General features: G+C 36.8%; 1 protein-coding gene across 2 annotated transcripts in view; it reads left to right on the forward strand.

Annotated features, from left to right (window-relative positions):
• Positions 1 to 12,771: 12,771 nt before the first annotated feature.
• LOC127423288 (anti-sigma-I factor RsgI2-like) overlaps positions 12,772 to 23,892 on the forward strand; it is a 43,151-nt gene continuing 32,030 nt past the window's right edge. Inside the window, exons 1-4 of one of the 2 annotated variants that reach the window (XM_051667467.1) lie at positions 12,772 to 14,407; positions 14,522 to 16,747; positions 21,804 to 21,879; positions 23,158 to 23,256. The gene's annotated coding sequence lies outside the window, so the exon portion shown is untranslated. The remainder of the gene's footprint in view (positions 14,408 to 14,521; positions 16,748 to 21,803; positions 21,880 to 23,157; positions 23,257 to 23,892) is intronic. The other variant, XM_051667466.1, reaches the window with a different exon arrangement.

Raw genomic sequence — 23,892 nt, forward strand, 5'->3', positions numbered from 1 at the left:
GAGCACCTGCCACCTTGCTGTCAACGGCCAAGAAGGAGATGTGCATTTGTGTACATTACTTTATTTAAACTGTCCACTAGAGATGGGAAATGAAGCTGCATGAAGATTCTCTGAAAACAACACACGCTAGTGATGTTGCATAAGACAGTTCAAGGCGTATATCAAGTATGCAGCGCAATTTCCAACTAGAGAAGTAAAGTTCATCAGGACAAACTTTAGGTTGGCTTGAAAAAGCCTAGTCTGAAAGTTTATTGATGTATAGAATGCTTAGCTAGGCATTGCTAACATGTTTTAGCATGTTGCTAGCATGTTTTAACACTTAGCTAGACATTGATAGCATGTTTTAGCATGTTGCTAGCATGTTGCTTTGCTAGGCTTTTGCATTTGGTTTCTAGGCAGTTACCAGGGTGATACTAACAAGGCTTCTTGCTAGCCTGAGTCAAATGACCCATACTGGAAGTCTCTATAATGTTCTGGAGCTGAGATATGTGTTTTGATACTTGGTTGCTAGGGTGACCCCATCTAGTTGCTAGGCAGTTACCAAGGTGATACTCAAAAGGCTCCTTGCTACCCTGAGTCAAATGAAAGAAACCGGAAGTCTCTACGATATTCTGGTGCAGAGATATGTCATTTGTTACTTAATTGCTAGGGTAACCCCATCTGGTTGCTAGGCAGTTACCAATGTAATACTCAAAAGGCTCCTTGCTACCCTATGTCAAATGAAAGAAACCGGAAGTCTCTAAGATACTCTGGTGCAGAGATATGTGATTTGTTATTTGGTTGCTAGGGTAACCCCATCTGGTTGCTAGGCAGTTACCAAGGTGATACTCAAAAGGCTCCTTGCTAAACTGAGTAAAATAAATTTAACCGGAAGTCTCTACGATGCTCTGGTGCAGAGATACATGTTTTGTTACTTATTTGCCAAGGTTAGCTCATTTGGTTGCTAGGCAGTTACCAGGGTGATACTCAAAAGGCTCCTTACCAGCCTGAGTCAAATGAGCCAACCTGGAAGTGTCTGCGATGTTCTGGTGCAGAGATATGTTTTTTGTTACTTGGTTACTAGGGTAACCCCATCTGGTTGCTAGGCAGTTACCCGGGTGATTCTCAAAACGCTTCTTGCCAGCCTAAATCAAATGAGCCAACCCAGAAGTGTCTACGATGTTCTGGTGCAGAGATATGTATTTTGTTATTTAGTTGCTAGGGTAATCCCATCTTGTTGCTAGGCAGTTACCAGGGTGAAACTCAACAGGCTCCTTGCCAGCCTGAGTCAGATGAGCCAACCCTGAAGTGTCTACCATGTTCTGGTGCAGAGATATATGTTTTGTAAATTGGTTGCTAGAGTAACCCCATCTGGTTGCTAGGCAGTTACCAGGATGATACTTAAAAGGCTCCTTGCTAGACTGAGTCAAACGAGCCAAACAGGAAGTTTTTATGATGTTCCTGTGCAGAGATACCGATCTAAGCGATTTTGAATGGAAGTCAATCGGTTTGGTTGATAGGGTGCTCTAAATGGTTCCTAGGGCATGGCTAAGTAGTTTTCATGATGATACCTGAAGACTGATTGTTCACCCAAGTGAAACAAGCCAACTCTCATGTCTCTAGGACATTCTGATCTGAAGATATCACTCTCAGCCATTTTGAATGGAAGTCAATAGGGCTGGTTGCCAGGGTGCTCTAAATGGTTGCTAGGGCGTGGCTAGCCAGTGACCAGAGTGATTCGTGTTGGCTGCTTACTAAACTGACTCAAAAGAGCCAATCCCCAAGTGCATACGACATTCTGTTCTGAAAGTATCCTTCTGAGCCATTTTGAATGGAAGTCTATGGGGTGGTTGCTAGGGTGCTGTAAATGGTTGCTAGGGCGTATGATATTTAAAGATTGATTGGTAGCCCGAGTGAAATGAGCCTGCCCCCATGTCTCTACGACATTCTGGTTGGGAGAAATGATCCCACAAAATTCAGTCTCTTGTCATAGTAGGAAAAATACAATTGTTTTCATGGGCAAGACCCTTACCATAGTATGCCTATGGGGCATTTTTGGGCCAGTTTTACCCCCCAGGGGTACATTTAACCCCCAATCTCATGTAATGCTCCAAAACAGCTCGCTAGGCCATATGAAATGAGTCCACCCACATGTCTCTACGAAATTCTGATCCGTTGTCGTAAATAGGCTGGTCGATTTGACACCTCATTTGGGGTCTATGACAAACGATGCGGGAGGAGTTAGGTGCCGAAAAAGTGTATGGAAGAATAATAATAAGTATGTGAGATTATAATAGTGATGCTTTGCTTCGTAAGCACCACTAATAAGCTTAAATAGTAGATCAGTAGGTTGGCTCTTTCAAGTCAACCTAATGAACCCCTGTATCAAAGCGTGGATTAGATTAAGTGATGAGTTGTTTCCTTACAAAGGTGGTGTATTCAGCATCATAACATCCATTCAAAAAGAACGTCCTCTTGTCTACTCGCCAGTGTACCGCCCATAGAATGTCTATGGGAATGCCGAGTTACGCTATTCTAAGCTAACCTTGTTGGCTCCTTTTTTTAGGAGGGCTCTGGCCTAACTGCAGTCTAGTGAGCACTTCAAGTTTAAGTGTAATTAGAAACGGCTTTCATATTACATCATCATATATTCTGTCTTACAAATAGTATAAAAACACAAAATAATTATAACACACTATTTAATTGCCTCATACAACTCTGTTAGTCGTATTTATGTATTATTATTATTATTATTATTATTATTAGTACATTAAATCATATTCACTCTTATTGAAATGTTTGCCACACTTTAATGTGTGAATCATATTATCAGAAGCTTAAAATTAACACACTCAGCATTGTAAGGCTTTTATTTGTGCATAATGGGTTAAAACTTTAACAGGTGCTCCATCCAACGGAGTTGCGCACATGGGTTTATGACTGCTTTATGTCTCACCAACCACTGACCCTCCCGAGCATTTGAAAATTTTCCTGAAATACTCAGTAGAAAGCATCAGAGCTTCACTCAACATAATTTCTCATTCCTAGTGGACAGTTTAAATAAAATAATGTACACAAACGCACATCTTGATCTTGGCTATCGACAGCAAGGCGGCAGGTGTTCTAAAATGTGGTTGATTGTGACTGATGTCACTTCCAATTACAAACACGCCCCACAGTATAAACTCCTACCCCCAAAACTGGTTGACAAGTGTCTCTGTAAGGCATCAGAAATGCAAGTGCAATGGGAATTGTGATTCCATTTGAATATTGGCAGGCTCCATACATTGGCAGAGGAAGTGAAATAGCAAACGGGGTACTTAATATTGCTTTTTCAATATGACAGGATCATAACTCGTAAGACATATGAAATGCAATTGCAAAGTCCATTTGCAATTAAAATTTGGCAGACTTTGTATGTTTGTGTAAATGAAAATGCAAATGCTAATATGCAATTGCATTTGGATTATGGCACAATTTATGCGTCCAAAAATAGAAAATACAATTGCAAATACAATTTGGTTTGAAAATAGACACTTTATTTTGCTATCATGCCATAAAACATATATATTAAGTGCATATTAAGCCATGGACATCCGACTAACCTGCTCCAATTCAGTCAAACTGGTCAATATGTCTTAAACTAAAGTGACAAGAAACTATCATGGGGATTCATGACCAATCTTGAATGCATGTCAATCACTTGAATGAATGAATAAATAAATAAATAGTTACTATGTCACGTTGTCTTATTCTCTCTTATTCACTTTTATTACTCACACTGAACATATATGGACACAAAATAACAAATAAAAATGACAAAATATATGACTATAATTCTTAAAGTAATATTCAAGGTTCAATACAAATTTAGCTCATTTGACAGCATTTGTGGCATTATGTTGATTACCACAAAAAATTATTTAGACTCGTCCCTCCTTTTCTTTAAAAAAGCAAAAATGGAGGTTACAGTGAGGTACTTAACATTGAAGTGAATGTGGCCAATTTTTGGAGGGTTTAAAGGCAGAAACGTAAAGTTAATAATTTTATAAAAGCACTTACATTCATTATTCTGTTAAAACTCATGTATTATTTGAGCTGTAAAGTTGTTTAAATCCAAATTTTTACTGTCTTTTTAGGTTTAAGGGTTTGTTACATCATCATGGCAACGAAGTTGTGACATTGGCCATAACTTTACACAGAAAAGGTTATTAAGCGATTTTATCACACTAAAATTATGTTAACACACATTTGTCTTGTGGCTATACTTTGAAATAGTATTTTAACGTTTACGGATTGGCCCCATGTACTTCTATTGTAAGAGCCTCACTTATATACAGTAAATAGATATATACATAGAGATAAATAGATCTGCAAAAGGAGGTCAGCTTTTTAATATTTTAGTAAACAGCTTTTAATTTTTAGATTTCCTTTAAGACCAATTATATGAATAAACTATGATTTGCATTTGAGACATTCTCATATGACACAGACTATGGGCTGCAATTGTTTATATTGTGTGGCTTTGTGGTGACTACTCATGTCCCTCAGATCGGAATACATATAGACCTGAAGAGGCAAATTGTATTCTCCAGCAACATGTCCATATGTATTGGTTACAATGCCAAACATGGTTTAATATTCATGTTTTGCCCATTTCTACTGTGTTGTTCATCTCACATTTACATTTTACATTTATCCAATACATTTCTGTTAAATATGGAAAAAGTAGGCGAAGATTCTTTAATTCTTATTATAATATATATATATATATATATATATATATATATATATATATATATATATATATATATATATATATATATACACACACACACACACACTACTCGATCCCATACTACTGAAATGATTAGCCTACTGATATCAGAAACTGCCATGTTGTATTGTACTGATTGCGTTTGACATACAATCTAAGTTTTAGTTCCATGTTAATTACACAATAAAATTATCATCTACTGTCAGCTTATAGTAGCCTATTTTCTTCCATGAATACCCAACTAACACACAACATGTCCCAAAATAAACATTCATGTTTTGTTTACATATGCCTGTGTATTTTAATTAATCAAGACTATACTTTGTAATTGTGCACTTTTAATGCAAGTCACCCCTCATTCTGTGCAGGTCAGCACTATCTGGGCTCCTTCTTCCCAAAAGTATATGAGTCACCACAGAGAAAGACCACAAGTTCTATTTGCATTATGTATCCTCTTCTGCAGGCATGCTATCTGGGGTATAAGGGATGAGGTAGGGTACAATTGCATTGCTATTTTATGCTGTAAAACGTTTATGGTTATTTTAAAGTTCTTTGCCCAGGGGGAATAAATTGCAAACATTTTACAATTCCACAACATCAGATAATCTTTTAAACTTTGGCTGCATGTTTGGAGCATAAATTGAAGTTTCTGTCTCCCCAAGAACAATGTCATTTGAAGTTGCCGTTGGCCTATGACACTGTAACTTTTATAGTAATATTGCTTTGCCTGGGTGCACTGTCCTAAATAAGCAATTAAGCCCAAATTTTCCAGTTTTTCATAGATCCGGGTGTTACATATTTGTGGTTTGCCTTCTGGATGAACTTGAATGTGTCACTGGCTAAATTATATACAGAACTATTTAATTGAAAATGAAGCATTGCTGTCCCTTGAGCATCAAGCATTTATGTGAGTGGGCACATTGTGACTCACAGTGATGACTTTTGTTATAGATAGTATGGCTCAGTTTCCACAGAGATATCTATATGTTGCTATTAATAATGACATTTGTGCACTTGTTTTGAATCCCAGAAGCTTAACCATAATTGGAAATTATATTGCTTGTTAAAGTGCACTAAGCTGTGATTAACTCCATTGCCACGGAGATGCAATTATGCATCCAGCAAAAAACTTAGACCTATCACAATCACATCACCTACTGTCAAAAATGACGAAGCTTTGTGAGGTATTTACTAAGTACACAGTACATTAGCTCAGAAAAGACTAAACTGTTATAACAACTGCTCAGGTCATCTTCTTTAATTCTTCTGAGGATTTAATAGTTTCTGTAGGGAATATTGGACATACAGGGGTCTTTTGTTAGAAGAGTTCTCACCAGGTAAAGAACTTGTATGATAATTTAATGCATTGTGGGAATTCAATGTTTTATTAAATTGTCTCTCTCTCCTCTGTTCTTGATATTTACATTACAAAGCATTACATTACAAATTTTTGTGATTCAGTGCTGTTTCACATTTAGCCCCCCTCTGGTTTTTAATTCAATTCAGTTTATATTTCTATCTTTGTTAGATTGAGTTGCTCTCAGCACACGTTTAAGGAGACTACACTTTCAGTGCTTTATATTTAGCAATCTTGGATTTAAATTACATATGGCCAAAAGTAAGTGAACACTATATTATAATTAACTGGCCCCTTAATTCCAGTGCAGACAAATCTATATTATTGTATTTTTCCAATTTTGTGGAAACAACTTAGAAGAGTAGAAGTTGTTAGGGAAAAGGACCAACTTCATATTAATTCCTATGGTTCTGATATTAAATATTCAACAAGCACATATGAGTGTTATTTACGGGTATCCACATACTTTTGGCCATGTAGTATATGTTGGGTCATTCCATGTCAACTCAACCAAAGGTCCTCAGCTAAAAATGTTGCTTTTGTTTTGTTTTTCTTAATGATGAAAGCTAAAAATTAAATGCTATGAATCAATAATTGTGTCGCTTATTCTTAAAGGAATATTCCAGCTTCAATACAAGTTAAGCCAAGTTCTCATTTCTGCCTATAAACCCCCCAAAATTGGCCCCATTTGCTTTCATTGTAAGTGCTTTAGTGTATCCTTGATTTTTGCTTTTTTTAAAGAAAAGGAGGGACGAGGTCAACTGATCTAAAATCAGTCAACTGATTTTAGAAACACACCTGTCTCTGTGTAAAAATAAATTAATGACACAGCTAACTATCTAGGGTTAATTATTTTACTTGTAGTTTTGCCCCAAAATCTTAGACCAAAATCATACAAAATAATGGACTACAGAGTACATATTGATCCAAAAACATCAGCCAGGGAAGTTTCTGAAATTTGATTGATTTGACGTGGAGTAACCCTTTGGAAAAAGCGTCTACTAAATGAATAAATGTAAGTATTTCACTCAAATGTAGTGACACATCAGAGTTCTTGTAGTATATGTAGTTGTAATGGTCAGGTTGAGTTAGTTGAGTCATGAGTACTTAATTCTCAATGTAAGACCAACTCAACTGTGCCCCAACTCATTTAGATGATTGCTCAGACTTTTAGACAATGAAACTTTCAGCACTTTTCCTCAGATTAATGTATTAAAGCTTTTTGAAAGCATATCTCTGTCAGCCCCAGATTCAGTTCATACAATATAAATAAGATAAGACACAACAGGGGTGATTATCCTTGCTCTTTTCCTTCAAATCAATCCATCTGTACTCCTCATTCCACTATAGTGCACGCCCCACGTGTTCCTGCAGAATTGGGCTAATTAACCATCAGCAGCATCTAAGGGTGTGTTCACACTTGTAGTTCGGTTCTCTTGGTCCTCTTGGTCCGGACCAAAAAAGAAATTGATACATTTAATCCTGGTTCGCTTAGCATTCACACTGGCATTTTTAACACCGAACCTAAAGATACAAAACCAAAGGCATCAGGAAAAAGTCACAACCTGATTGGACAGCTTTTATGATGTATATTTTTTGACGGAACTTAATGATCATCCAAAACAATGCTGGCTGCTGGGCGAAATGCGCTCATTATATTGATATATGTATATATGGTGGTATTTTTACCAGCTGGGAACAAACGAAGAGCTAATAAAATGTGTAAAGGAGTCAAAACAGCGCCAGGAATTCCTCCATTGCACACACAAGCGAAGATATGCTGCAAGGATGGCTGACGGCGGTTCCGACGCCTGTACCGAACTGTAATGGGCAACATAGCTCCTATGATGAGAAGAACCAGATATGCTTGAGGTCAGTATTAGGCAAATTACTTCCTGTTTTTGGTCCGTTTAGACGTCTTTGGTCCAGGTTGCGTTCATATATCAATCGAACCGCACCAGAGTTCGTTTGGAAGCGGACTAAGACCCACTATTCAGGCGGTCTTGGTCCGCTTGTTTGGTGCGCACCAAGGGTCGGGTGACAGCGTTCACACTTATTCAAATGAAGAGTTCGTTTTAATCAAGCCAAACCTGCCAAGTGTGAACACACCCTAAGACTCTAGGTTGTGACTAGTGTGTGCCTTAGCTGCTGTGGGGAATCCAGCACAAAGGCTTCCGCACTTTCCAGCCAATTTACCCCAGTCTTTACATACAACATGGGTGGGTTTTAAGCAGACTCAGTGGAGACGTAACAGTAGTTGAAAAATAACGTGTTTCAAGATTGTCAAAGTGTGTATATCTTCAGTCCTGTAAATGGTCATAATTTCTATTAAGATTTCACAACTTTTGATCACCTGTTTGTCTTCAATAGTTCATTTATAATGGTCCTGCAGTTGACAAATACATTTTTGAAACTATAAATATTCCATGTTCTCTCAATTAATACGAGGTCATTAAAGCTGCATGCTTAATTATATAAGTCATTATTTATTATTAATGCTGTTAAAATAGTTTTTTTTTTTTTTTTTTTTGGGAGTATTGCATATAAAACATACTGCAGGGCATGTCAATTTTCCAAAAGTAGCAGATAAAAACTACATTATCCCTTTAATATGTATGTAATTCTAGGCTTGCTCACTGGAAGAAATGCAATAGTGACTGGAGGCGACTAATAGGCTGGCACAAGTGACACCAGACCGGGTGACAGGTGGAGCTGTCCACCCACTGGCTTTATGGCAGAGCTTGCGTGGTTTGTCTCAGTGTGCCCAACCTGCCAGTTGTACCTCTCCAGGCACCACTGAGTCACCATTCTGAGGTCATATAACTGTAGACATATGGCATCTTCTTAGGTTCATGTGATATCCTCCTTCAATTTCCTATGCTCTTTTTATACAATTTATCCCTAGATCAGGAGTTTTGAAAGAGACATGCAACATGCAACCATAGGTTTGTGAGTTTCTATATCCAGCTGTCTGCTTTAAAATAATATTTTACCCCAAAAAATGAAATTCTGAAATTGTTTACTCACTCATGTCGTTTGAAACACATTTGGCTTCCTTTCTTATGCGGAACACAAAAGTATTTTGTGTATTTGTAATTTTCATTACAATGGCAGATGACTGTGACTAACTTTTTTCATGTTCATGAAAGAAGCTATGAAAGAAGATTATGTTTACATGAGAACTTGTGATGTTTTTAGCACTAGTGCTAAAATCAACTTAAGTTCTCGTGGGAACACGTGCAACTGTGAATAAGCTTATTTCATAGCACTCATTAAGACATCAACATTTTCACTGGAAAAAGTACTTAAATTTCTGGTTGTTTCTTTTTTTTTCCTTTGTGTTCCACTGCCATTTTTGATCTGCTGCCATTGTATTGAAAAGACGGCCCACGATATTCATTAAAACACCTTTTTTTTGTGGTCTGCATAAGAAATAAAGTCAAACAGGTTTGGAACAAACATAGAAGAATTGTAATTTTTGGATGAACTATTCCTTTAATATGTTTACTCTTCCACCTCCTCCTTCTCCTCTCCTCATTCAAATTGTGTTGAGTCACATCCAACATTTATTAGAGGGGGATTTTCATTGTTATTTGATTAAACCCCACAGATGGCACTTTGCTTCCCACAGCATGAACCTGAACCCCACATCAGGAGAAAAAAAAATACAGTCATTGATGTAAATGTGTGAAAGATTTGTATGCAAGTTCTAAGATTCTTGAAGCAACATATGCTGCACACACAGACAGCTGTACATTACCTTTACAGAGCATACATACATAACATAAAGAGCACGTTTTTACAGAACAAAGCACTTAGCACTTCTTAAAGATGTTATCCTTTGACCAAATGTTCTTAGTACTCTGTAATTTCTCTATTTGTGCAAAGTTGATAGCAAATCAGATCACATTGTTCTTACTCTGAAGCTTGTTACATTGAGTCACTCGGTTTGGTACTTGTGGCAATATAAATAGCAGCAAGCATGCAATTAACTACATGGACTGCAGATGTTGATGCAGATGGACAACTTTTTCATTTAATCAAAAAGCTCCTCACAGATGAATAGCTATCCTCTTTTGCATAATGCTCCATATAACAATGTGCATTACATTGCTGTGTGCCTTGAAAGAGCCTGTTTTTGTTTGAGTGTGGATGTATGGTATGCATTTTATTGTATTAAACATTTCACACCACACAAAGTGAATAGATTATTTGATAAATCAGAGGGGTTTCAAATTTTTAAAATAAACAAATTTGTATTTAAAAATAAAGAAACAAACGAAAATCTATTTTCATCATCTATACAAAATCAGGGTTGCATTTCCCAAAAGCATCGCAAGCTTAAGTTGATCGTAGAGACCATTGGTGCCAGTGGTTTCTACGATCTACTTAGGCTTACAATGCTTTTGGGAAATGCTGCCCAGGTTATTTAGCCCTTTTTAACCAATGAGTTCAATGGACTACTTGCACTGAGCTTCTTGATGTACTTCCGTTCTGAAATAATCTAAATAAATGTGTTTACAAGTTGCCTAGTTCCCGAAGCTCCATTTAAAGTGTGTGTTCGGAAGAAGATGATAAATTCCAGACATTTTCAGAGATAGGAGAGGAAATATTCTAAACATTACTGTGAATAGTGTCTTCAAAATTCAGTTGAATAACAGTTTTCAAAGCTTTAATTGAGCCCGAGCCGATTTGAGAAAGAAATGGTTGGTAAACACTCAGAGCATTTCATGTTTCTCCTCACATGGAGGTCTGTGGCAGACATTTAACCACAGATTGGATTGAACCCCACATCACAGAAGGATGAAGGAGACTAGTAAAAAGGTGTCAGTACCAGCAGGGTTGGGGAGTAATGAAATACATGTAACGGGATTACGTATTTAAAATACAAAATATAAGTAACTGTATTCCACTACAGTTACAATTTAAATAATTGGTAATTAGAATACAGTTACATTCAAAAAGTATTTTGATTACTGAAGAGATTACTTTGCATTTTATTGTCATTTGTTTCATTTAATATTTAGTCCTTTCAGATGGAAAACATTTATACATATAAATGATGCGATCCAAAGTGCATTTGAACAGCGGTGAAACACTTTCTTATGATGTGTTATATTCATACGAGCAGACAGAGAAGTAAGTTTGGAGCAGAAGAAATAGAAATAAATCTTGTGTAAATTGTCAGCTTTAAGCTTATCTAAAATGCTATTTCTTGCCATTTTACATGCACGTTACCAGGCATGTTCATATTTTTTATCAAGAAAATTCACGTTGGATCATAATTTCTTTTTTTCTAGTAATACCTTTGATATTAGGGCAAAAATCATATTCTTGATAATAATTTTTGTATTGTTTTCCTGTAAAAATATCTAAAAATCCTTAAAACAAGATAAATTTGATTGATCTTGTTTTAGAAACAACACTGCATAAGATATTTAGGTTTTTCAGAGAATGTATTTTTAACATATGTATTTTGTCTTACTGTACTGGCAGAGTTTTTATAGTCAAAACAAGTGAAAAAAATCTACCAGTGCTGAAGAAGTAATCCAAAGTATTTAGAATACGTTACTGACCTTGAGTAATCTAATGAAATATGTTACAAATTACATTTTACAGCATGTATTCTGTAATCTGTAGTGGAATACACTTCAAAAGTAACCCTCCCAACCCTGAGTACCAGTGCTCATATGCTTCAAATAGAGCAATTCTCCATTAGAGACCTGACTAATGTATGCATCACTCCTTTATATGTTTGAATTAAATGTATGTTTTAATATCTATTTTGTGTCATTGTTTAATTGTAAATCGCTAGACTATATATTGAAATAAAAAAATATATTTTTTGATTATAGCTATATGTAAAAAGTAGTAGAGCTGCCAAAGATAACGAATCATAACATTTGAGATTAAGTCAATATGTTTAATGTCGTTAAATATATTTTAGCACAGTTAAAGTATTTATTCGCTTTGACTTTAAAACTGCTTCATTCTGTTCTGTGTGACTTTTAAGGAGTGACTCTGGTCAGAGTAAGAGAATGGCTAATTTATTTATAAATCAAATCCACATGGAACATTTAACCAAAGTCAAGTCATTTGCAATCATTTTATGGTGGAATATAATTATCATTGAAGCTTATAAGAAATATCTTCAGTGAATGAAATACGCTATTAATTAGAAGGTCCACAGTTGACTGCTGCAGGTTAAATTGAAATATATTTCATTTTGTATTCAGGAGCTGAGTTTAAATTTGGAAAGAAAGAAATATAGAATAAAGGGACTCGAGATCAGTCACATTAAGGCTAAAAACATGATTTAATGATATAATCAACTGACAGCCCTATAAAGTAGAAATAATCTGCCTTCATTTCCTTCAGCCTTCCCATGAGTAAAACTCTGCATTTACTGTAGGTGCGCTGAACATTGTTACCGGAAATGCCTGAGCCGCATTAAGTACAATGTGGAAGCAGTTGTGCAAGTAGTCAATTTAAATAATTTTCCGGGTTTAGAGCAAGTTAAAGGAATCTGTGGCATAATGTTGGTTACCACAAAAAATTATTTCCACTCTTCCTTTGTTATTTAAAGGTGCATTCAGTCATTTTTTCCTCATTAAAAAAGTTTGACTCCTAAAGACATTAATTGTTATTTTGCAATATATGTAGGAAATCATGACCACTCACATTAAAATGAAGACTCCAGTCATATCAGTAACCTTATAAAAGCTGTTTTATTCTACATGGAAAAGGTTCACACATGGGGGCTGCCGTGTTAGAATCAGATGACCAGCCGAAAACTGCTCCCTTAATCTCAGTAACTGTCCTGTTATTTGACACCTTAACTCATTGATTAAATAATCATGGCTGACTGTGAATGCTAAATTTATACAATGGCATCTAAAATTGAAAACTTTTGATTTTAAATGATGCTGCATCCAAGCCGCTAGGTGTCAGTGTAAGTCCAAGATGACACAAAGACAAAAGTTACTGAGTGCAACTTTAACAACAAGAAAAGTGGAGGTGAATGGGGCCAGTCCATAAACATTAAAATACACTCTTTCAGGGGGACCTGGGTAGCTCAGCAAGTAAAGATGCTGACTACCACCCCTGGAGTCTTAAGTTCGAATCCAGGGCGTGCTGAGTGACTCCAGCCAGGTCTCCTTAGCAACCAAATTGGCCCGGTTTCTAGGGAGGGTAGAGTCATATGGGGTAACCTCCTCGTGGTCGCTATAATGTGGTTTGCTCTCGGTGGAGTGCGTGGTGAGTTGTGCGTGGATGACGTGGATGCCTCCACATGCGCTATGTCTCCGTGGTAACGCGCTCAACAAGCCACGTGATAAGATGCACGGATTGACGGTCTCAGACACGGAGGCAACTGAGATTCGTCCTCCGCCACCCGGATTGTGGCAAGTCACTACGCCACCACGAGGACTTAGAGTGCATTGGGAATTGGGCATGCCAAATTGGAGAGAAAAAAAAGAAAGAAAAAAAAAACACTCTTTCAAAAGTATGCATAACCACAAGATGTAAACATTATGTGTGTTAACATGATTTTAGTGTGATAAAATCAGGGATTTTTGCTTTAACATTCCTTTTAAATATATTACACTGTAAAAAAAAATAAAAACAATTTTGAATATGACTGAATTAGACTGATGAATACATCAGTTTTCACCAACAAAAGTAATTTATAAGAATCTTCAGTTTGAAATTGCTCCTTAAAGAGATAGTTCTCATCACCATTCACTTTCATTGTATGCAAAAAAAAAAGAAAAAGATGCAATGGAAGTGAATTGTGACTGAGGCTAACATTCTGCATCACATCAGCTTTTTTGTTCCAAGGAAGAAAGTCTTATGGGTTTGAAACAACATGAGGGTGAGTAAATGATGAAAGAATTTCCATTTTTGGGCGAACTATCCCTTTAAATAACAACTACACTATCCACTTTTTATAGTGTTTAAAGAGAAAAGCTTTCAGTCATTATAGTAGGTATTTAAAGGAAGAGATAGAGAGAGGGTAAGAGATGGGCATGAGTGTAGGTGGCATATAGTGTGGTTATCAACATCATTAATCACACTCCTGTTTGGAGCCCTCTCAACCATTCATGATGTCACAGGAGAAAGGCAGCCAATCAGATGCCTGTGACCAACCCCTGTCCTCTCATTATCTCCTCCTTGGCCAGCTTTGTATACTCCAGTCAGCTCTGCTAGCAAAACAGACAATGTACTGCTGATACAAGCAGAGCAGATACACCAATGCAACAGAGCAAGGAACACATCAAATCCTGAGAGAGGAGGTAAGTAAATCTTCTTTTATTTTAGCATGCCAGCATCTCTCTTACTCTATGACTCTCCCTGTCCTCATCCAGCTCTATATATAGATCACTGCCAGAAATATCCCTTCTTCTCAGGCAAATATTTACTCCTGACAGAGCCAGTAGAAGAAGGAAAAGCAAACCAACAAGAAATCACCAGTGGCTTCCCTGGCTTGCAGCTCTGAGATGGGCTGCTCATCTGGCCGCTTGCCCTGCCAGCCTCCAACCCTGGCACAACTGCCCATGCTGGACCCTGACTGCAGCCAACCCCAGGATGGCACAGGACCGATGCCTGTACCCAAAGCCCCGGAGGACCTCTCCACTCTGGAGCGGCTGGCCCAGGCCACGGGTGGCACTGAGAAGTCCTGGTACCGCTGCGTGTTTCCCTTCGGGGTCATCTCTCTGGTGATTGGCATGGCAGGCACCGGTGTCACGTTCACATTCAACACGCTGCCCCAGACTAAAGTGGTGTCCCTGGTACTGCTGGTTATGGGATTTGTCATGTTGTTTATAGCAGCTGCCTGCTGGAAGGTGCACAGGTCTAGGAGGAGAGAGAAGAAGGAAGGAGGCATCTTCAGCTCGGAGCAGTGCACTCTGTAAAAAAGCACATTAATTCATCCCAAACATATGAAGCACTTAACAAAGTATGAAGACTTTTTATGATGCTCTGGAAAAAGACTGTTTTTCTGAATACATGTAGCTTGTCTCAGTTAAAGGGTAAGTTCTAAACTGTCGAACTGTAACATTATCTGCCCTTTCACATTTGCTGAAAGAGAGTTTACTTCCCTGCATTCTATATGTTCATTCTGTTCAGTAAAATGTTATAAAGAAACATGGTGTAACTTGCTGGCTTACTCCCCCCCACCCATCTCTGGAGGGGAGATGCTGCCCTTCCACCCGTTCCGCCACCCGATGGTCCTTCCCGTCTCCTGAGAATCTGAGAGAGATGACGGGAGGGAGGGGGAGAGAGAAAGAGCAAGCAGGAGAGACAGAGAAAGGACAGACATAGACAAGAAAATGCCCTTCTTCGGCTCCCGCGGGCATGCCGCCCACCTGGTCCTCAGCTGCTCCTCCGTCCCCTGGCGGACGGCAGCAGTTCCAAAACATAATGACACATCGACGAACACACACACAGAGCGGTTGCGTGTGTCTCTCTCTCTCTCCTTGGCATCCCCAGCTCCTCTTTGTCCATATCCCGGCTGATTAGGCTGATTCAGCTCCGGGCGTCCACCGTTACGGCCCGGCCATGACTTCCTCCTCGTCAAACATGGGACAAAGACCAAGGAGGTCCTTGTATTGGTTTGTGCCTTGACTGTAAGCTTTTGTGCGTATAATAATCCTAACTTGGAGAACTATGGTCAGATGATCGGAGAAACAGGAGACTTTAAGTCTCCTGTGACCACTTGTGTTCAGATTTGGAGGGGAGGGTCTCTGTTTCATGACGACATACATCAATCACTACGTCAGTGTGTTACTTCATGATATTAAAGTGCAACAATGTTAGAAAAGACAAAAAAGAGTGGGAAAAAAACCAGCGCGCTCTCCTAGATGCGGTTGAAATTGAATCTAAGCACAAACGCAACATGTCAAGCAGATTTATCTGTTATTTTAGTGGATTACCTGTATTAAAGGAGCTTCAGGTGTTTGTGCTTCTTATCTGACTTGATATCAGACACACTAAAGAAGATCTGTGAACCTCTCGTTATTGTGTATGTATCCGCTTTTTAATATGTTCCAATCGGTTGGTTATTTGATTTTAAAGCCGCTTGTAAATGGCCAAGTTTAAACTCTTGCTTTAGTGCAGCAGTTGATTGACAGGTGAGGGGTGACACTTCACTGCTGCCGGGATGCAAACAGGACAGATTACTGTTTACACCTCAAATGTGATGTGGTCACATGTGTTTTTGACCACATTCGTATGTGGTTTCAGTGATCCAATCACAAAACATTTTATACCCCATTTAGACCTGTATTTAGGGCTGACCACATGTGATCTGATCACCCGAAACGCATCTTAATACCAGGTGGAAACAGGGCCAAAATCACCATTCACATTCATTGCATATTATTTCCATAAAATAAAAGTAAATGGTGACTGAGGCTGTCATTCTGCCTTACATCTTTTATGTTTACGTACCAAAGAAAGGCATACATGTTTGGAAAAACATGAGTAAATAATGGCATAAATTTCATTTTGGGGTGAACTATCCCTTTTAGGCATTTATGAGAAGAGAAAATACATTTTCGGAGTTGGGGAACACTGATCAGAGGTCATAAGGATGCACAGCAAAACAAAGGAAATCTCTGAGCAACTGACTGCAGGTCAGTAAAGAAGTCTTTTGTAATAGATATGCACATTCAATGATAAAAGAATGGCACCTACCTAATGTGTTATCATTTTCAACAAGTCACTTGCAGACAATTTATCACTGGAACAAAACAGTTTCCCAGAACATTTTATTTATTTATTTATTGCCACAACATTACAGGGTGACTACTTTAATTGTAGAAGAACAAGCAAATGTGAACTTACGTTTTGCATGACGTTTTATGTTTGAATGAAATTAAGTATGATTAGAGAGTATGTTTATACTGACATCTGTGCACGATTAAGTATTTGTGTTGCATCAAAGAGGTGGTTCTAGTTCTTGACTGTTAATTTGCTGTTAACTATTGCTTGAGGTTTTGTCTGTCAAGTGACTTCTGCAAAGAAATATCTGGTGATTTAGAGGGACAGTGTTGTGTACATCACAATTTACCTATTGCCTGCATTTATTTCAGTAAAACCTGTGTGTCTGAATGTGTGTATGAGCATAGAGGTAATAAATGAATTCACCTGCATAATGTAGCACACAGAGTAGAGCAGTAGGGAAATGAATCATATCTATTGACATGTCAGCAGTAAATCAGTTTTCACAACACATTTAGTTTATGTGAGTGTCGGTCCAAGAACAACTGAATGTGCCGTAGATTAAGCAAAAAGCAAAAAGAAAAGCTGAACAAGAAACAAAATTGCTGACACGACTTGTGAAAAGTGGTACATTTAGAATATGCAGCATATGTGAAAATTATCAATATTTGGATATAACGTTGGTTCTCTTTGCACTGTTTATGTACGTACGATTTGGTGTTTTCTTTTTTCTTCTTTTTTTTTCTTTGTGTTATATCTATATATATCAATATCAATATATATATATATATATATATATATATATATATATATATATATATATATATATATATATATATACACACACTACCGGTCAAAAGTTTTGAAACACTTGACTGAAATGTTTCACATGCTCGTAAAAATCTTTTGATCTGAAGGCGTATGCTTAAATGTTTGAAATTAGTTTTGTAGACAAAAATATAATTGTGCCACCATATTAATTTATTTCATTATAAAACTAAAATGTAATAAAAATAAAAAAAGTTTTTGAAATTGATGACTTGGACCAAATAATAAAGAAAAGCAGCCACTAAGTGCCCAACATATAGATGGGAACTCCTTCAATACTGTTTAAAAAGCATCCCAGGGTGATACCTCAAGAAGTTGGTTGAGAAAATGTCAAGAGTACATGTCTGCAAATTCTAGGCAAAGGGTGACTACTTGAAGATGCTAAAATAAAACACAGTTTTGATTTATTTTGGATTTTTTTTAGTCACAACATAATTCCCATAGTTCCATTTATGTTATTCCATAGTTTTGATGACTTTACTATTATTCTAAAATGTGAAAAAAATTATAATAAAGAATGAGTGTTTCAAAACTTTTGACCGGTAGTTTGTATATATATATATATATATATATATATAGTATATTGTATTTTTCTCTGTGAGAAGAATTGCCAGCTATTTGTAGCCTATCCTTATAGTGTGTTCTTGAGTGCCTGTCGTATAACAGTATTTTTGTATCAGCCACCACCGGGTTTATAAAAAAAACTAAAATGGTTCCCTTTGTAGAAACCTTTTTAATTTTCTGTCCAAAAAATATATTTTATGTGTATGGTGATAAACAAACCTAGAATCACTGTAAGTTTTAATATTACTGTGTTTTGAAAGAGAAAGGTTGAAATGACAATATAATTTCTTTTTTTTTTTTTCATTTAGTCAAGGTAGAATAGAGACAAAGAAATGGAGAGAAAAAATAGGTAGTGAGAGGGAGGTAGAGTAGTGGTCGGGAGGTAAAAGGGAGAAGGAAGCCTCCAAGAGGATTCATTAAGAAAAAATGCCAGGAAGCAGCACTATGTGCTCAGAATAATACATCTGGGAGAGCTGTTGTAGTGCACCGCTACTTCATAAAATTCACCCTCGAAGAAGGTGCTGTGTGGCGCCTGCTACAACTATGACTCATATATGACAAAAATGTATATTTGCATTTTCGAAAACAGCAAAATATACAAAGTGCATCAGTTTCAGCCTTTGCGTTTTGGTGTTTCATATGACGTAGCACAGTTGATCCAGAAATTTCTTCAAGTTAGTTATTTGCAAACACTTTTTATCACGATTGTATAATGGACTCATTATCAGAGATGCTGTGATACCGGAAACTAGATGAATCATGAAAGTTCACCCTCTCTTAGACATTTATTGTCAGATCTACCTCATTCATAATGTACAACAAGCCCAGCACGTTGATGTTAATCAGACATGACTTAAAGTAATATTCCGGGTTTAATATAAGTTAAAGTCATTTGACAGTCTTTGTGGTCTGATGATGATTACCACAAAAAAACAAAAAAAACAAATCGATAAAAAAAGCAAAAATCGAGGTTACAGCTAGGCACTTACAATGGAAGTGAATGGGGCCAATTTTTAGAGGATTTAAATGCAGAAATGTAAAGCTTAAAATTTAATAAAAGCACTTACATTAGTGTTTCTGTTAAAAACCTGTGTATCAATATCCTGTTGACATGCATATTGTTTACATCTGTGTATTTTAATGTTTACGCATTGACCCCGTTCACTTCCATTGCAAGTGCCTCACTGTAACCCAGATTTTTGCTTTTTTTAAAGAAGAGGAGGTATGAGTAGAAATATTTTTTTGTGGTAATGATATTTATGCCACCAATGCTGTCAAATGAGTTTAACTTGTTTTGAACCAATAATATAATTTTCTTTGGGCAGACATGAATTAGAGGCCTAAAGCATTCAAAGAGTTCAATTATGAGATTCAGAGAAAGGCAGATGACAGTCAAAGAGATTAATTAGGTGCTAATGTTGCACACCAATGTGAGCTTATCAACACTTACTGTCATCTGTGGCCTCTGACTCACTGTTCCAGCATCTCAGCTAATTAGCGTTTAGGCAGTGTTGTAGTTAAGACCAGCTCAACGAGTCCAAGTCCAGTCTGAGACCAGAGCTGGTTAAGTTCGAGTCAAGACCGAGACCAGAAGAGGGTCGAGTACGAGTCAAGACCAAGACCGGAGAGGGCCAAGTCCAAGTCGAGACTGATACCAGTAAAGGCTGAGCCTAAGAATAATGTTTTTTATGACTGTATTAAATAGTTTAAAGAACTATAGGTGCATATATTAAATAAACCTAATTTATTATTTTAACATTTAAAATTTCTGCTTTACAAAATACAGAATAACTGTGCAATAGCTAAAATGGGCCTAAAAACCTAACAATAATGTATTAAATATGACAATTTTTATGCAGAAAGTGAATCTAAACATTTAGATGCCATTCAGAAGTATTTTTACATTTTCTTCAGTATGTGTAGCATTCATGTAACTAATGGCTAAAGCATTTCTAAAAGACTAGAGGCTGTTCAGACCAACGCAGTGCAATGAACCCAGATAGAACACGTACATCTTCGAGATGTCTGTTTTAGACCTTTTCATCTGGAAAGCATGTAACATCTGCTAAACATCTTAAAAATATCAGATTTACAATCATTCTAAATCATAAACGTCTCATTTGCTGAATGTCTTATTGACATCGAGACATGCTTATTGACATACGTCTTATAGATGGAATGCAGATGAGCAAACAACGTAAAATAGACATCTTCCAGATGTAAACACACACATCAAATAGATGTCTGGGTGTTGTATGTGTGCTATCAGGGAAAAGAGTATAACAAAGATGTCTCAAGACACATTTTAACAGTTGATGTTCTTTTTAACTTGACAAAAGATCTTAAAAAACAATTGTGGTGTTCCTGTACGAGATGCCAAAAACACAGCAATACATAATGCAATGGTCAAAGACATCTGTTTAGCATGTTTACATAGAAAAACAACTGAAAAACAGCATGTGTGGACGCAACAACACGCTTGGTGTGAACAACACCTTATTAACAAGACACAGCACCAATGGAAGTTTCTCAAAGTTACCTCTCAAAAAAGCAGTCTTTTGTTGACTGTAGGTAAATATCCACTTTATCCAACGATGAATCGGGCTGAATAGCCAATCGATTCAGACCTTTTTGCTAACCTGTTTGGCCAATTTGCTGAAAAGAACGGACTCACTAGAATTATTTATTTGTAAACTGGGCATCACTAGTTCAGATTCTACTCATCAGATTGAAATGTGGCACAAGATGTCAAGATCTCTGATATTATCAGTCAAAATATTTTGTCAGATAAGTCGAAGCTTTTCATTGTATATTTTTTTAAAAGGGACTCGACTGGACTCTGGGTTAAGTCCAAGTCCACACTTGTTCAAGTTCGAGTCAAGACCGAGTCAAATTGCTCACGAGTCCATGACAAGACCAAGACCATGAAAATATGGTCTTGGACTAGGGAACTCGAGTACTACAACACTGTTAGCGGGCATTGATTAGAATGGTTAACCGCAAAGTGAGGGTGGCAAGAGCCATGTAACATCCTTGCCATTGCACCCCATGCGCCATGAGGACAGATTACGCAATATCTTTAGGCTCAGTCCATACTTCTACCAGTGCCAAAGCCTCAGGGGGGACTTCCGAAGACCTGCCAACATGGTGCAATGTCGTGATACTGCATTTTTCAACAGGAATGCATATTTCATTAACCCTACACCCCAATCAAAACCCTAACCTTAAACTTAACCATCAGTTGATTACAAATTACATTTTAGAGTGAAAATGCAACGGCTGAGGTTAGGGTTTGTTTATGCCATTTTTTATGTGAACTCACTTACTGATTTCCATGGGACCAGAACCCATGTCTCTGAGATTGCTCACGCTACACACTATCAGTAGAGCTAGAGGAAAAGATGATTATGATTAAATTGTTGTAAAAATGTCTGATGGAAGATGGCACTTGTCATGAATTGAAAATTCATACATGAATATTCAAAAGGAACATGTCGATTTTGCATGTGATCATGTTGGTTTTGTTCATTAAAGCTCAAGATGTTTGAAATATATGTTTCCCAAATGCTCCAACAGATAGATCCTCCCCAAACTCACACCATCGGTTGAGCAAATGTTGGTGTGCCTGGGTGTTCGGGATGCTCAAACAAAAGTGAGTAATATTTTGAAAGCGCCACAATGTTTGTGGCTTACTTATACAGTAGATGTCTAAACTGGTAGGAGAAAGTGTTTTAACAGTGGAAAAAATTACACACATCATCTTTAACTATGATTGCAGTCACCTTCAAGTTCTTTATTTTATTTACAAAGTACATTTGATGCACAAACTTTGTAAAAGCAACCTATTTAAACACTATTTTACCAGTGTCCTGGCTTTGTAAGGATCTAAATCATACCAAATGTAGTTAATCTGAAGCTTACATTCAAAAACTATTTTGCAGAAGTTGTTTATATTTTGAATGTTGACTCAAGTCAAGTTTGCCCATCATCAACAATGGTTATAATTAAAATGCATTGATGCATTAAGTAAAGCAATTGCCAGTGCTGGGTAGTAACAGATTACTTGTATTCTTTAAATATAATTAGATTACAAAAATCAAGCAATTGTAATTTGATACAATTACATTTTAAAATACTCAGTAATCAGATTACAGTTATTTTTTATGGATGATTACCTAATTCTTCTCACAGCTGTGAAGTACTATGTATACATTTTATTCAGTGATCTTCACTGTTTATTTATTCTGAAAGTCTGGACCAAAAAAATGTAAAACCTGGAAGACATCCTTCTCTAATTAAGAATAATTCACACAATCTTTTTATGCCATCTTGGACAAAACATACATATCAGTTAAAATGTGTTTTTGTGTTTCATGTCCCTTTAAGTGCCCTTTTATTTTACTCAGTAACAGACAAATAGCGAGTAAAAAAAAAAAAAACACACACACACACACACACACACACACACACACAAAACATCAATTCTCATATTTTGATTCATTAAATGCTTTTAAGCAGCATTAATGGTATAGATTATCCTGATGAAATGCATGACAAAATAAACAAGAGTTTGGTCAGAGGTAATCCAAAGTAGTCCAAAAGCAAGAAATTAGGTTGAAATACCAAAAAATACAATCAAAGAGATTATGTTACTGATTATAATTTTAGTCATGTAATTTGTAAAAACCAAATTGCATTTTAGAAGTAACCTACCCAGCTCTATTGGCTGTCGAAAATAAAAGTTAAGTTAAATGATTTGATTGGCTTGTTGGCTCAGTAAATATCTATTTTTAATGAGAAGAAAGATTAAGTACTTAAATATTTACTGAAATATGTCCTTTGTACTTTAAAGGAGTAAAAAGTATGATTTTATTCTTGAAAATGCTGAGTAAAATATGAAGTGCAATATTCTGTTTGTGCCACATTTCAGCACAGAATATGCCACGGTTTAATGCAGTCTTTGCAAACAAGCTTTTGGTGAAGGATGGAGCAGTGCCAACGCTTGAATCCAACAGCCAACCTGAAACATGTAAGTGTTTTTACTTATTTCACATGTACCAATTATACGTTACATCTAAATCTTAAAAGCACAGGTCAAAGAAAAGGTGAACAATGGATATGTAAAACTGTTTTTGGTTCAAATACAATAAATGTATTTAAAAAGTAGGATATGGCTCCTTTAGATAGGGGAAATAATATATGATTTTTTTACATATTTATGAACCACTGAGACAGGTTAGCATCAAAGAGGCTATTGCTGTTGGCTGTTTTGCATGAATTTGTCAGGTTCCTGACACTCTTGAGTTTTTATTCAGTGTCGAGATCCTGTCACCTGTCTTTGTTTTGTTTTAGGCTTTTGTGATTTTTCTCCTCCATGTGCTCTGTCTGGAGTCTTGACCCTGACCCCTCATTTGCCCTGTTATCTGTCTGATTATTAGTTGATTTGTCCCCACCTGCTCTCCTCGTTACCCTATTTATTTATTTCCCTTTATATTCCCCTTGTGTGCTCTGTCCTGTGCTGGTTCATTCATCTGTTTAGTCCTCGGTATTCCTGGGGTTTCCTCTCTGTTCCCATGGAGTGCTCTATCCGGTCTTGTCGTGTTTAGCTTTTAGTCTGTTGTTTTTTTTTTTTTTTATCTAGTTCCCCTCGTGGGCTTTTTTTTAT

The sequence above is a fragment of the Myxocyprinus asiaticus genome, chromosome 32, assembly GCF_019703515.2.
Source record: "Myxocyprinus asiaticus isolate MX2 ecotype Aquarium Trade chromosome 32, UBuf_Myxa_2, whole genome shotgun sequence".
Lineage (NCBI taxonomy): Eukaryota > Metazoa > Chordata > Actinopteri > Cypriniformes > Catostomidae > Myxocyprinus > Myxocyprinus asiaticus.